The sequence below is a fragment of the Brachypodium distachyon genome, chromosome 4 (genome assembly GCF_000005505.3).
Source record: "Brachypodium distachyon strain Bd21 chromosome 4, Brachypodium_distachyon_v3.0, whole genome shotgun sequence".
NCBI lineage: Eukaryota > Viridiplantae > Streptophyta > Magnoliopsida > Poales > Poaceae > Brachypodium > Brachypodium distachyon.
Window position 1 is genome coordinate 14,899,422 of NC_016134.3, and position 14,673 is coordinate 14,914,094.

At 42.9% G+C, this 14,673-nt stretch overlaps 1 long non-coding RNA gene across 1 annotated transcript; it reads left to right on the plus strand.

The window, feature by feature from the left end:
• Nucleotides 1-9,626: 9,626 nt before the first annotated feature.
• On the plus strand, nucleotides 9,627-14,086 carry LOC112268954. The gene is made up of 2 exons (XR_002960546.1): nucleotides 9,627-12,444; nucleotides 12,969-14,086. It is a non-coding gene; the product is annotated as an uncharacterized LOC112268954 (long non-coding RNA).
• The last annotated feature ends 587 nt before the right edge of the window (nucleotides 14,087-14,673 follow it).

Here is a 14,673-nt window from a genome sequence, read left to right on the forward strand (position 1 = left end):
TCCTTCGATGTACAACACAATACACAAGAAGACACAAAGTAAAATAGTTAGCCTAATCATTGACAAGGGGATTAAGGTGTTAATTAACCGGGGCTAACTAAAAATTTGAAATTAGAGACATTTGGAGAGAAATTGGAGGCCGGCGAGAAATATCGGGAGGGAGAGAGAGCTCGCAAGGGAGAGGGAAGCTCCGGGCGACAACGAGGAGGCCGCATTTTGGCCGGCGGCCAGAGCTCAAAAATTTGAAATTGAGGAACTTTGGAAAGAAATTGGAGGCTGGCGAGATGGATCAGGAGGGAGAGAGAGCTCGCAAGGGAGAGGGAAGCTTCGGGCTCGAAGATCGGAGCTCGCCGGCCGCCGGAGCTCAAAAAATGGAGCTCGCCGGCCATGGAGATGGGGGCCGCCGGCGCGCGCGGGGGGGAGAGAGGAGGAAGGGAGAGGTAGGAGGGGCTACCTGCGGGGCTCGCCGCCAGCCATGGTGGCCGATTTGGGCATGGCTTCGTCGTCGCCGGGGAAGAAGGGCCGCAGCTGGTCCGTTACGACGCGCAACGCGACCAGCTGCGGCTCTGTTCTGCGTATTTAAACAGCGACCCTCATCAGTGGCGGTCGGGACTTGGGCGACCGTTACTGATAATAAGGGGTACATCAGTAACGGTCTCTTTAACACGGCCCGTTACTAATGTACCACACATCAGTGGCGGTCGCGTTAGGGCGACCATTACTGATACGTGGTTCATCAGTAACGGTCGTCTCTTAACCGACCGCCACTGATGTCTCTCGCGAGGAATGATGATACATTGATGGCAGTCGTCTCGCGCAACCGCCACTAATGTATGGCTGGGCGGGGACGGGCAGATCCCGCTCTGTTCATTAGTAACGGTCGCGCCGGACCCATTACTGATGTGTCGTGACATATAGACCGTTTTGTAGTAGTGCTACGATTACATTCTACGTCCATGGATGTAGATCATGGACGTAGATTTTTCGATAATTAATCAGAACGAAAAATCTCCCAGCCTCTATGTCGGAGGATGCATGTGAGATGGATCCTAATTAATATGCTACATCCAAGAAAGAGAAAATAGTCAATTTCCCAAAGATTCTTAGCTGTAGTGAGTAAAGAGAACCTCACTGGCGCCACTTAACGTGGTTGTTGTAGGGAGTATGCACGTCGTACTAGCATTTTTTATGTGCTCTAGTTAAAGAAACAATTGAAAAAATCGGGTTAACCATGATCGAGATAATTCAATTTATCCACCAGAAATTTCCACCTAAAATTAGAACGTAAGATTAGGAGGCATAAGGAATGAGTTCAATTCTCTAATGGAATAACGGAATCGACCATCTTTTTTCTAAAAAAGAAATTGTATACATTAATTCATATATCCTAATATCCGCCAGGATCGATAATCTGAACATGCCCGCTCATGAAGTCATGATCCTAGCTAGCACTTGCTGATCAGTACATCATCATACAGCCATACACGGCCTGAATGATATCCTGGGTTTGTACTTCTATCTGCACTAAGGATTCTTGACGACTAAAATATATTCAAAACTGATATTGTATGTACTCCCTCATATCCATATTAATTGTTTCAAATTTGCCCAAATATGAATGTATTTATATTTAAAAAGTGTCTAGATACATGTGATATTTCGACAATTATTATTATGTACTAAGCCGATGTATCTCTATGAATGTTCTCCCTCATCGAACATGTCTATGTTCAATAGTTTGGGATTGGTCCATATGTACGTCTAACTCTAAATAGGCCGGGGTGTCAACCTCTTTTTCGAAGAAAAAAAAGTCGAACTCTAAGTCAGCAACAAATCTCATGAATCACGCCATGCTCCCTGCTTCCCGTTAATTAATGTAATAATTTTTTATGCTGACTTAGTCATTTAAACAAGACATGTGTACATGTGGAAAAAAATTGCATCGTGGAACAGAAAAGCATGAACTAAAATTCAACATATGTTTAAAAGACTCATGATGTTAATTGCTCTCAAGGAAAGAAGTACCACTACTCTTTTGGGTAGTTTGCACAATCTTAAGTTATCACCTCCATTTACAAGCTACTTCCTCCGATTCTAAATTCTTGTGGTGATTTTAGTACAAAACCGGTCTGAACTATTGTGATTCTTTCACACTACGCACATCATGAGAAGGCTAAGCCTGGAACACACGTGGGCTGGCATGCCCCGCTGCCTGCCGTCAACAAAGTTTGGGCGATGTGCAGTTAGCATCTTTAATGGGATTTTCAAATTTGGCCCCCAACCGTTTTTTGTCCGGTTGAGGGGCAAATGGACATGTGTCCGCCCGGTGTCCGCCCCCATCGCCCAACGGCCTCCCCCAAATATTTTTTATCGTTTTTCCTTAACAAAAAACACCTCCAATTTTCTTTTACATCTCTGATCGAATTCGCACCGAGCCTTAAAAAAGAAAGCCAACAAAAATCATCTTCCGGGGAGGTTTCACTCTGCATTAGGGATGCACAAGCACTCTGAGGGTGGTGCGGAGTTTCCAGACGAACTATGCTTTGGCTGCATAGGTGGTTGAAGCCGCTGAACCTGCTGCCCCAATCAATACAACGGCGGCAGGCTGGCAATGGTGACACCACCGTGCCTATCAGCGGCACCATGCAGGAGAGCAAGCAAGGTTAGGAGCATACTGCATTTCGTGCGCTGTCAGATGGTGTGCCGTGTATAGCAATTGCTGATCGAAACAGATTCCTGATGCACCTCATGCCTATGAATTCCGATTTAATCCAGTGTAGTGGATATTTCCTCGCGGTTGATACTCGATCATCTCCAAATTTCCATTTCTATCTAGGAAAATCCTTTGTAACTATTTTACACAATACAACTCTGGCCGAACGTATGTACCATGGGACAACTCGAATGGGATATATATATTAGGTGAGTAAATAAGAGAGCTACGTGCCTACGTGTCCAGTTATTATGATTTTTCCAATTAATGTACGACCGTACACACGAGTTTTGAAGATCGTTTTGAGGAATCTAGCCATAAGTTGAACTAATTTTGTTCTGGTGTGTCCGTATTCAGGTACCACAGTACTACGTTTTGTGCTAGTTCAAGTTCAAGGAACAAAGAGAGTATGTACCTTGTACTCCTTCCGTCTAACAAAAAATGTTTTAAGTTTGTTAAAATTTGAATGTATGTAGACATGACTTAGTGTATAGGTGCATTCAAATTTAATCAAAACTGAGACATCCTTTGTTGCTTTGTTGGACGGACTGAGTAATAAAATTTGCTGTGCTAACTTAAATCCCATCGTGATCATACATTAAATATATGTTTAGATACAACTCTTCTAAATAAGCTCTCATTTAATGTGTTTACTGAGGGATAAATTATGAATTTTCTTCGGTTCGGTGACAAGAACTAGCAGTATAAAAATAAGATACAGAGTTTCTTTATTTCTTCATTAACTAAGGTACCACGTCGGGTGATTTTTTTTTGCTTAAATGACATGTTTTAGATATGGACATACGGTACACGGTGGATTAGACTCTTGGAGCATAGTGCAGTGGTGAGTTGCTGGTGATGTCGGTGACTTTGGAGTTGCAAATTTGTTAACTTGACACGGTCTATTTGCGAGTTGGCTGATCGGAGAAATAAAACGTTAATTACTGACTTCTCTACCTTGACGGGATAAAGTTATAACTTTGTAAGAACAAGCTATAACGGACTACAGAAACAAATTACGTCCTCTATATTCCTCTTTCTGAAGCTACAATTCTATTAGTCCTCGACACATAACAACGGAACTTTCTTCAGGAAACCATAATCCCTGCGGCTAACTCTCGAGAAGAGGGACCAAGACTTCTCTAAAGAGCTAGATTCAGATGAAACTGCATCAGCGATGGATGCTCATCCTCGTTTTATGTTTGTCTACCGTTATCCATTACAGTTCGACGCTTCTCGGGCTAGCCGGCCGGCTTCCGGCACGGTGGCACAACCTGTTACCCACAACTACTAGTTCTCAGGTTCATCGATTACATGAAAATCGTCAGGAATTACAGGTCGAATCCAGGTTCCGGGTGTCCAATTGCTCTAGCTTATGGCTAAGCTGCCTACTTCGTCGTAAGCCTCAGTCGAAGCTTCTTCCGATTTTTTTATTTTTTTGAGGGAAGCTTCTTCCGATTTTAACTCGCCTTGTGTGCTCCGAATCCAGCTGTCGTCGCGAAGCGCCGAAGCCAAGCTGGTGGCCGTCGGACTTGGCCCACTCGCGTGTTCCTCGATGTTGGTGGTGGGCCTGGGCCTGCGTCTGGCGTGCTGCTTTGGGCCGTTGAGACAACCATCAACGTGCCAGCGGATCTAGTCATGCTGTACACCGAGCCGTCAACATTGCACCGCTGTGAGGCCCGTACGTCCACATTAGCACAATCTTCACTCCGAAGATCCCTCCGTGCTAAGCCTTAGACCACGTACCATGGAGACATCCACACGATCGAGCTAGAACGCTAGCAGCGGCGGAGGGGAGCGATTAGACCAAAGTGGATAAACCGTCGGCCGCCTCCTTGACTGAGACAGAAGCGGGCAAGATAGTACAAGCTTGAATTGCACAAATTCCAGATGCATCCCAGACCTATACGGAGTATATTACAATTTACGTACATGTAATTCTGGTGGCAAAATTGCCTCACTCTTAGCACAACTATCCAAGCTTTCGATTTCTACCTGGGAGGATTTGTTGCAACTAGCTAGAGCACATATAAAACTTGGCAGTAGTGCACGCATTCACTCTCATCTAAAAGAGCACATCTCGTTAAATATACAACAACCATATTAAGTGGCCGCCAGGTTACATATCCAGGCCAGGTCACCTGCGTCATTAATTTATCTTCAAGTTAATAATAGTATATATACTGATCGAGGCGGGGAGAAGAAGAATGTGTCTTCCTACCTAGGAGTTTTTTTCTTCAAACGAAAGCAACGAAGCATAGGGTAAATTTTGTTCCATAACCAGGAGGAGCTACACCTTTATCGAAAAAGGGGGAACTACATGGCCGCTTGTCTCCAGTGACCTCTAGGCCCGGTCACCAAGCCACAAGGACACAAAATGGTTCCGTGACATTCGCAAAGAATTTTTAAATTCTGAGTTAATTAAAAGATGAGCATATGGAAAAGAGTTTACGAACATGTCCGTGGCACTAACTCGCGGAACCTACGTCCAGAGGCCAGAGCACCCTCATCGACATGTCCGTGACACTAACTCGCGGAAGGCACCACTAAAAGAACAAAGTTCCATCTCGCCATCCACATTACATTCCTCAGTATGAACAACCACCAACGGTGCGACCCATGAGAGCACTAGCCGTTACCATCATTTCGTTGTTGCCAAACAAACACAAGAGTTCAGTTAATTGCCGATCTCAATTCAACAACAACGTCAACGAGAAACACCTATTGGTGTCACTACTACACAAAACCTTACTAGTGGCGGTAAAAAAAAGAGAGGTTAGTGGCGGGTTGTTCACCCGCCATTAACCTTGCGCCAGTGGTGCTCTACACCAACAATGGCGGAATTGTTGCTACCTCTTTGCTGGCCGCGATAATATAACCGCCACTTGTAACCATTTTTGGTATTTAAAAAAAAGGGACTGAGAAACTTGTGTGCATCAGTCGATGCATGGCTGTGTGTACCGGCCAGGTACATGCATGTGTGTGTGATAGATGATGGTGCATGCATGCCTCTGTGTGTGTGTGTGTTTCTCTGGCTTTGAGATCACGATAAAAAAAACATTTGTCTTTATATTAACATAAATCTAGTCCTCACTTATATGCTGATCTCATGTGTATTGCTACAAAAAAAATTAAACGGTGCTAGAAACTTGAAAATTGAAAAATGACGATCCTAACGAAAGCACAGTTGCATAGCGCAGCCAACGCCACGGAGAAAGCAAAAGGCAACAAAAAAAATAACAATCAAATTGCAGGTAAAACTTTATGCACAATTTTGAACATGCAGGTGAAACTTTATGCATGATTTTAAAATTATAGGTGAAAATTTATGCGTGTTTCTAAAAATTACAGGTGAAACTTTATGCGTGGTTTTAAAAATTGCAGGTGAAATTTTATGTCCGGTTCTAAAAATTGCGGGTGAAAGTTATGTGCGCTTCTAAAAATTGCAGGCAAAAAGTTATGCGCGATTCTAAAAATTGCAGGTGAAAATTCTGCGCGATTAAAAAATTTGCAGGTGGAATTTTTTTAATTGCACTGAAATTCGGAATATGCAACTCGTCAAAAAAAATCGGAACACGAGAAAAATAGAATAAATGTACTCCTATTTTAGGTTAAGAAAAAAAAAGAAAAAAAAAGAAAAATCGACCTAGAGGATTCGAACCTACGACCTGCATGCAAAGAGGAAACATTGCAAACCAGCAACCACCAAACCAGCTGGCTGATGTTGTCCACATATTGTTTCAGTTATATCTCATTTAGTTCCGATCTTCTCCATCGACTGAGATGTGACATTTCTCAGGCGACTGAGCGGTAGCAATTCCGTTAAAAAAAGCAGGCCATGAGCCTGCTTTTTCACACTTGATTTAATCGATGGATCGAAGCACACAAGCAACATACAGAAACAAAATTGATTCCAGGTCGAGAAACCAAAACCACTACTTTAACAGAGGAACAAAATCAATTTACAGATCGAGCATACATCATTACAACACATCAAAAAGAAAACAAAATCGATTATAGATCAAGCATGCACATTATTACACGAAGCCGTAACCATCTTCCTCCCCTCCACACCGGCGACCACCAGGACAGAGAGAGAAAGAGAGTGAGTGAGAGAGAGAGAGAGAGGATGAAGAGAGAAAACCGATAGTGAGCGAGAGAAGAAAAAACGTACCACATCCGCGAAGACCTTCCACAGTTCCACGCCGGCGATCGGGGCGGATCCACAGGGGAAGGCAGGGCCTCCTCCTCTCTGCCGACCGAAGGAGCACCCCACGCAGGGCAATCGCCGTCGTCCTGCTGGAGAAGGGGCCCGCGGCTGCATCTCCGCTGCTGTTGCCTGCTACTGGAGCCCCGGATCTGGCGGCGTGGAGGCCGGATCCGCGGGAAGCTTGCTGTCATTGTTGCCTCTCCGGTCCGGCCGCTGTTGCCTTCTATGAGGAGGAGGAGGGAGGACGGCTGGAGAAGAGAAGGGAGGAGGGAGGGTCAGAGGGAAGGGAGGAGATGCATGTGGCCGATGGGCCGAGAAAGATGTGGTTGCCAGGAAGAGAAGTCACAGAGGCAAAAGCAATCTGCCCGGTGCCACCTCAGTCACGGACGGTCGGATTTCGCAGGGGAAGGGAAAAATGGTGCGCCACCTCACCAATCCTTGGCATGCATGTCTCAGCCAATGGGAGAAGAGCACACGGATTGTGCCTTTTCTTTCTCCAATGGCGGGTCATGTTGTGAAACCGCCACTAGAAGATTAATATGTATTTGTTATACGTTTAGAAAATGAAAAAACATTTTCTTTAGTGCAAAAGCTATAAAACTCCGTAGCAATATTGTTTGGCATGGAAAGATGCACCTCTGTGCAAAAATTGGATTCATTATCATGACCATGTCATAGAAATCGCCGTGACTTTGGTCATTTGTCTTGAAACTCATAAACATTTATAATTAATAGTTCATTTTGTGAAAAAATTTAATATTTCAAAATTCAAATTTATCATTTTTCATGGCAACTAATACACATAAAAGGACTCTATGCCAAAGAATTGACATTTTTAACACCTTCATATTATTAGAATTTTCGCAAGATGGGGTGAAAATTGTCGGCACATTTTTCCATAGAAAGGTGTTGAATATTCCAACAACCTATATGAATCTTACATAATTCTTATTTGGGTACCTTAAAATGATTTTTTGAATTTTTTAGGAACAAACTATCACACACTTGTAGTTCAAATTTGAATTACTTTTGGGTAATCGCTAGAAAATTCATATAAATTGGGAAAAGTATAAATAAAGCTAAAAAATTCAAAACCTTTGGACACAACCAATTAAATATGTTCTAGTTTATATGAACATTGTATAGGTGCCATTTTGAACCATAACAATTGTACTTGCTTCATGAAATACTTCATTTTTTGCATTGAAAAGAATGGAAAATCATATTTTATGAGAAAGACCATGTGATATTATTGTTCCAACGTGTTAATAAATAGAAATGAAGACTTCAGTAAAAAGAATCACATTGTTTGGATTTTTTTGAATTAGTTATGATTTTTGCAAGTTTCATTAGTTTCTGGGAGGGGGGGGGGGTTCACTAGTGGCGGGTTTGAGATTAGAACAACCACCGGTAGGTGGGGGGTCACCATTGGCTGTTCTAAGAGGTCACCCGTGGCCGTGCGTAATGAACGAGAATACCACTGGTTTTGATCGTGGATGCCCCGAACAGTGTCCAGTGGCGGTGATTTTTTGGGCCCATGTTCAGCCACCACTGGAGGGGGTCCACGGAAGGGGTGTTTTGTAGTAGTGTGTGATAGTGGAGTTGTGGACCAACAATTTTCAAATCTTGTAGCTCACAACTATGTTGTAGGGGTTTTCCTTATACTCTCCGTTCCTTAAATTACGTGTTTATGATTATGATTGTGTTTCAGCTCCTCCACGAGATGGTGGCACAATGAAGCTGGACGTGGGCTCATTGCTTCTCTTTTTGGCGCGATGCTTGGCAGTAGCAGAGCCCGCACCACGCGGCCGCCCATTGGAAACGGCGTATCGAGGCGTAGCGGAGCCGTCCATCACTGTATTCAGGGGGCGGCGCTGGTGGTGGTCGAGGTAGGCGGATGCTCGGCTGGGGAGGGGGTGGCCGGAGTCTGGCTAGAGAAGGGATGTGGACGGAGTCGGGCAAGAGGCGGGACGCGGAGGGGAGGCGGCGGACGGACGGACGGCGTGGGGAGGCGGCGGATGGAGCGTGGATGCGGCAGACGGACACGCCGGACGCTGCGGGGAGGTGGCGGACGAATGCGGCAGGCGACGACCTGCGGAGGTGCGGGCGGTGGCGGCTCGAGGAGGCGGCCCGCGAGGTAGGGTTGGCGGTGGAAATGGCGGGACGGAGAGATGGCCACGCGGGAGGAGAAAAGAGAGAGGGAGAAAAAGGGATAAGGGCCTCGTAGAGAAGCCCACATGAATGAGGGCTTGACGGATGATTTTAGGGGCGTTCCTATTTTAGAGGCCCAAGCAAGGGTCTTTTTTTTTGCCTTAGCTCCTACAAACGGGATAAGAGCTTTGCTTAAGTGCCCTGCTGAAGATGTTCTTATATAACGGAGATAGGTAGTGGAAGACGAATGAGGCTTAAGACCCATAAAACAAAAATGTGTTGCAACAGAAATCAAAAAACAAAACTAGCAGCCAATGGAATAGAAACACACGGATTGTGTGAACTGAGCCTAACTCAGATGGTCTGGCCCACCCAGGTTCAAGTCATACACTTGACATGGGTGCCATATTTTCCTGTATTATTTCAGAATTTAACCGGCGCTATTCTTTGAATGGTAGGTGATGTACCCGTCAACAGTGATGCGCCAGCGGCGATTTCGTAGGTGTTCATAAAGGAAGCGTGTGTACGTTCACAGGACGAGTGTATGCGCACACCAACCAAACTAGAGCGCACGGATCGGTGCTTTTCATCTGGCAACCCCTGCCGTCCGCAGATCACACCCCCAGGCCCCCCCTATCTCGCCTCCCGTGCTCCGCTGCCCAGCCATGAGCCATAGCCGACGACATGCTCTCCCGGTGGCCGCACCTCCTGCCGCTACACGACTTCGCCCATCTGACCCCCGGTGGCCGCACCTCCTGCCGCTGCACGACTTCGCCCATCTGACCCCCCTCTTCGTCGTCGTCACCCCCTACCCCTCCTCTCCGCCTTCCTCGCATCCAGCCCTCTGGCCACCAGTATTGGGATAATCATCAATTAAGAACAGTAGAACACAGAACAGACGCTCCTCCCTGCCGCGGCGGGGCTCGCCTCCTAGCCATGGCGCAAGAACTTCTCCTTCGCGAGGCCCACCATGCCATGATGCCGGCTCCCTCGCGCTGCTCATGCAAGAACCCACCGCCGGCCCCTCATAGCCATGGCGCAAGATCCCGGCCATTCAGTTTGAGGCGGCGATTCTGGTTCAGGGACTGTGATTTGGGCTTCTCGTGGTGTTTGTTCGCCTTCTGTTGTCTTCGATGGTGTTTTTGGTCCGGCGGTTGTTGGACTTTATTTATCCATGGTTCTTGGATTTTAGGCATCGTCTCTGATCTGACAGTATCTGGCTGACTGGCTATCCTTCAAAGAAATTTTGTCACCAATGACTTTAGAACTAGATTGTGTTACTAGCTAGATTATAATGATACTTGTGTGCACAGTCCTGTGTTTGCATTAATGATTCTGAGTACAGATGAGCCACAAGATGCTGGTGATTTCTACCATCTCTATTGGTTTTGCTGCGTGTTCACCCCTCCCTCCTATTGTATATTTATGAAATATTGAATTGATTGAAAATATAAAAGTTAGGTGCTTTAGTTCTAAAGGTTGACTATTATTTTACCTCAGATTGTTGTGTAGGAACTTGCAGATTAAAATAAGAGTTAATCATGTTTCCCATTGCAAATTAGATGGGGAAATAGCCAACTATTTTAATTTTCTGTTTGCATTTGCATACTTTTCCATTGCAACCCATAAAAGGAAATAAGAGTTAAGTTTATTTCCCATAATGGTCAAGTCTAATACATTAGTACTTGTTTACCTCCTTCCATTTTTTTCTCCATTGCAGAATGAAAGAAACACTTTTGTGACCTTTGCAAAGTTTCCATATCAGTTACTCAAACTCAGAGTTGCATTTCAGAGTTACACACACATCCTTTTAGTATTAAGCTGCATCTTTTTTCCATGCTAGCATGTCTACTGCCTAATTAGAACCTTCTATGTGCATCTGTGCTGTCACTATTGTTACATACTTAAAAGTTAGGTTCATGTTAATTCTAGCCGTGTTTCATTTTGTTCATTCTAGTCCTGTTCAGACTGAAGAAGATATAATTGCCAGCATCTGCGCTATCATTATTGTCATATCCTTACGAAGTTAGATTCTTGTTTTGTTGTGTATTATTTTGTTCATTATCGTCCTGTTTAAACTAAAGAAGAAATAGCTGCCAGCTTGCTTTGATTATTTTGCAGGAAGCTATTAGACCAAAGCTATGTAGCAAACACATCTGAAAGGCTGCAGGAGTTTATTCTCATACTGTTTTTGTGCAGCTCCGCAAAGTTCTTTGCGAGGCATAATTCTGTTATTTGACTGACGTGATTTCATTTGCCCATTTCAGCACTGTTGGCCACAAAGTGTTTGCAGTTAGGCCAGTTTTAGTAGGCCCGTTTAAATCTATTCTCGTGTCCTGTTTCAGCTTTAATAGGTGTTAAACTTTATGTTTTCCGGTCTTTGTTCTGCTGAAATGAGAAGAGCTGGAGATTGTTGAGCCTATTGAACCTAAGCTGTACTTGTGCTCTCATCATTATTGATAATCTTGCAAAGTTTTGTGAAGCTTCATTCCAAGTTATGGCAAATAATTAGTAATTAATTGTGCAGATAGCAGCTCGTGATTCCAAAGCTAGATCACCAAGTGATCTCACAAGTAGGTTTTTTTTAATGTTGGGAATTTTACTCTTATTTCTTTTGTATACATATTATTGAATGAGGCTATATAATGTATTGAACTCGTCCTTCATGGTACTTGTGGAATTTTGTAATGGAATAAATAAGCATATAGCAGCTTGTAAATTCATGTTACTTGTATGGAACATGTAGCCATATTTTCAAAGCTAGGCACCTAGTTTCTCTAGCGTTGGAACTAGAACACCTAGTCTTTTGTATGCTGTCGTTGAATGTTTACTAGTAAATTGTGTATATGGTTGATTCTCATGATGCCTACATAGAATGGAACATGTAACAAAATTAGATTATTGCAGGCTGCTTTAATAGTGAAACAAACATAAATATATGTTTTTGCCACTTTAATTGAACGATTTAAATTTTGCTGATGTGCCTAAGTAATCATGTTTGTTTTTATATGCCAATTGAAAATTAATTTAGATTAGCCAAAAGTAAGTTTGTTGGTGATGGGAGAATGATTTATTACCAATCAGTATATATGCTTAATCATCCGTACTTTTAGTATTCAGAATTCCCTTGTGCCATGATTTCACATATTGACCAAAAGCGATGAGGTCAACTTGCACTTCGGCGACATATACATGAGATTGATAGTCCAATCTCTGGGCTTGTTGATCGTTCGTGGCCCAGTATTCAAAGTACCCTTTTGAGCGAGCACCCAAACTTCATGGTCGGTCAAGATACCGCTTTCCCTGCCAGGCTTGCTAAGGCGCTAATTACTGAGTTCGACAAGTGACCATCATGCATGGCCTCGATAAGGTAAATCCCTCAACAATTAAGGAAAAGTGTCTTTTTTTTGCTTTGTTTCGATGATTTTGTTTGCTTTCTGTGCATTATTGTTTAATGTTTGTACCATAATGTTTTTTATCTCATGTAGAAATTAATTGTATATATGGGCATATAATATGGCTCTGTGATGATTTGACTTTAAGATGTGGCTTAAACTATCTTAAGTACTTGTTGGAGCATTTTTTTTTGTCTTGATGGAGGTGATTGCAGGTTAATGATGTGTATACTAGTTTATTGCTCTATCCTCATTAATTTTTAGTGTATGGTGATAAATTAACTAGATGTAGGTATATATTATAATAAATTATGATGAACAATATTGATTTATAGCTTGATTTATTTTGACATGCAGCATACATAATTGATAAAATGATCTCACTTGGTATGTTAAGCCAATGAGTTTATTGTTGGATCATTGTTGATTTATTTGTTTGTCAAGGATCTATATATTTAGCAATATCAAGTTTGCTCATCAACCAATGCATCATCTGTAGGTCAATGGGGACTGAAAATTAGTTTGCGGTGCAAGTGGTTGGAGCAAAACTATATCGTATATGTTATTTAAGTATTAAATTAGTTAGTTTCATTTGTTTAGTTTGTGGCTATTGTATAAATTATATGATGTCCATGTATTTGCTTTGGATGCCCAACCTAATGCCAATTGGTTTGAATTACCTTGATGACATATTGTCGAGTTCCTACCCTACCACCTATATTTGCATATTGGAAGTGCTACTTGTGCACCTTTTTTCCATCTGACCCATCTTATGTTAAGCTCTTAAACATCAAAGTACCAAATGACGGTTTCTATAACATGTCAATGAGGGCAACTTAAACATGTTTGTGCCTAAGTGGCCAACAAAGCTTGTGTTTTTCTCTTGTCAAGGCTACATTAATTCTTCTATCGCACCAATTGTAGGGGTCTCCCTTACAATCTTTCCATTAAAAAAAAAGGAAGCTTACAATCCACCACTATTGCACCTAATTGTTGAAAATATTGTTATGTCCAATCTATGAGGTGTCTTCAGAAATGGTTTGAGTTCACAATGTAAGATGCCACCTCAGCATCATGGGACCCACATGTCAGCAGCCATGACAGACCTAATACTTGACGGTGACGGCATATGTTGTCATCTAATATATTTGATAATGAAAGATTTTCGTATTTACGATGACAGACACGTCCGTGAAGGATACCCATCTTAGATGACATAGTATGGACCGTCATCGAAGATCATTTGACAGTGACAAAAGATTGTATTCGGTCACTATGAAAGAATCTATGACGGTGCTTCCATGACGGAGCTCGTGATGACACATTTTTGTCACCTAAGTGTAATAGGTGACGAATATGGCATTTTAGGTGACAAAAGTGGTTTGTCATTGAATAGGATTTTTCTTGTAGTGACACCGCAAATTTTGAGTGTTGCATCATTTTGACATCTTCAGGGTCTTTTTCATCAGGTAAGACAAGTGGTTGGTTTGTTACCCTACAGTTAGCTATTAACGTTAATAGTCTTTATTGTATTTAGACTTATTGTTATCGGTCTATAAGCTTATGAGTGTAAAAACCAAAGCGATTATTATATATACCACGATCATCTCTCTGTTATTTCTCAAATTTTCTGAATTTTGTCCAAAGCTCGGTCAGCAGATGTGGCAGGATCCTTTTGCAATGATTACTTTTTTTGTTGATCAGGTTCCATGGTATTTGCAGGAGATTAAAGTATATTAGCAGGGATTGAAGTTAATTAAAATTGTAGATCTTCAAATATATGCAGCCTACTGGTAAGCAAAAGTTTAATCACCAGATGATCAGTACAATACCTACACAATCATCCAGATATTTCACTCTATGAATTCTGAGATATTACATACCATCTTTATTGGTGTCATTCTCCAAGGTTGCTTCATGGGCATTTGATAAATAAAGCAAACTCCACTCATATCTCTCTTCTCTAGAGGGCGGAGAATCCTCCGCTCTCTGGATGCTGCTACGCTTCCACTTCAGTCGCCGTTCGATTTGCATTACGTGGTGTCGTAGCATGGGGCTCAAACATCGGGGATGCGCGAGCACCCCTTTTTAGGTTCGGCAGTGGGCGACGGGGATCCCTCCAGCGATCGCCGGCGAGGCCAATGTAAAGCGTAAGAGCACAATGAACACGAGAACGTTTTTACCCAGGTTCGGGCCACCCTGCG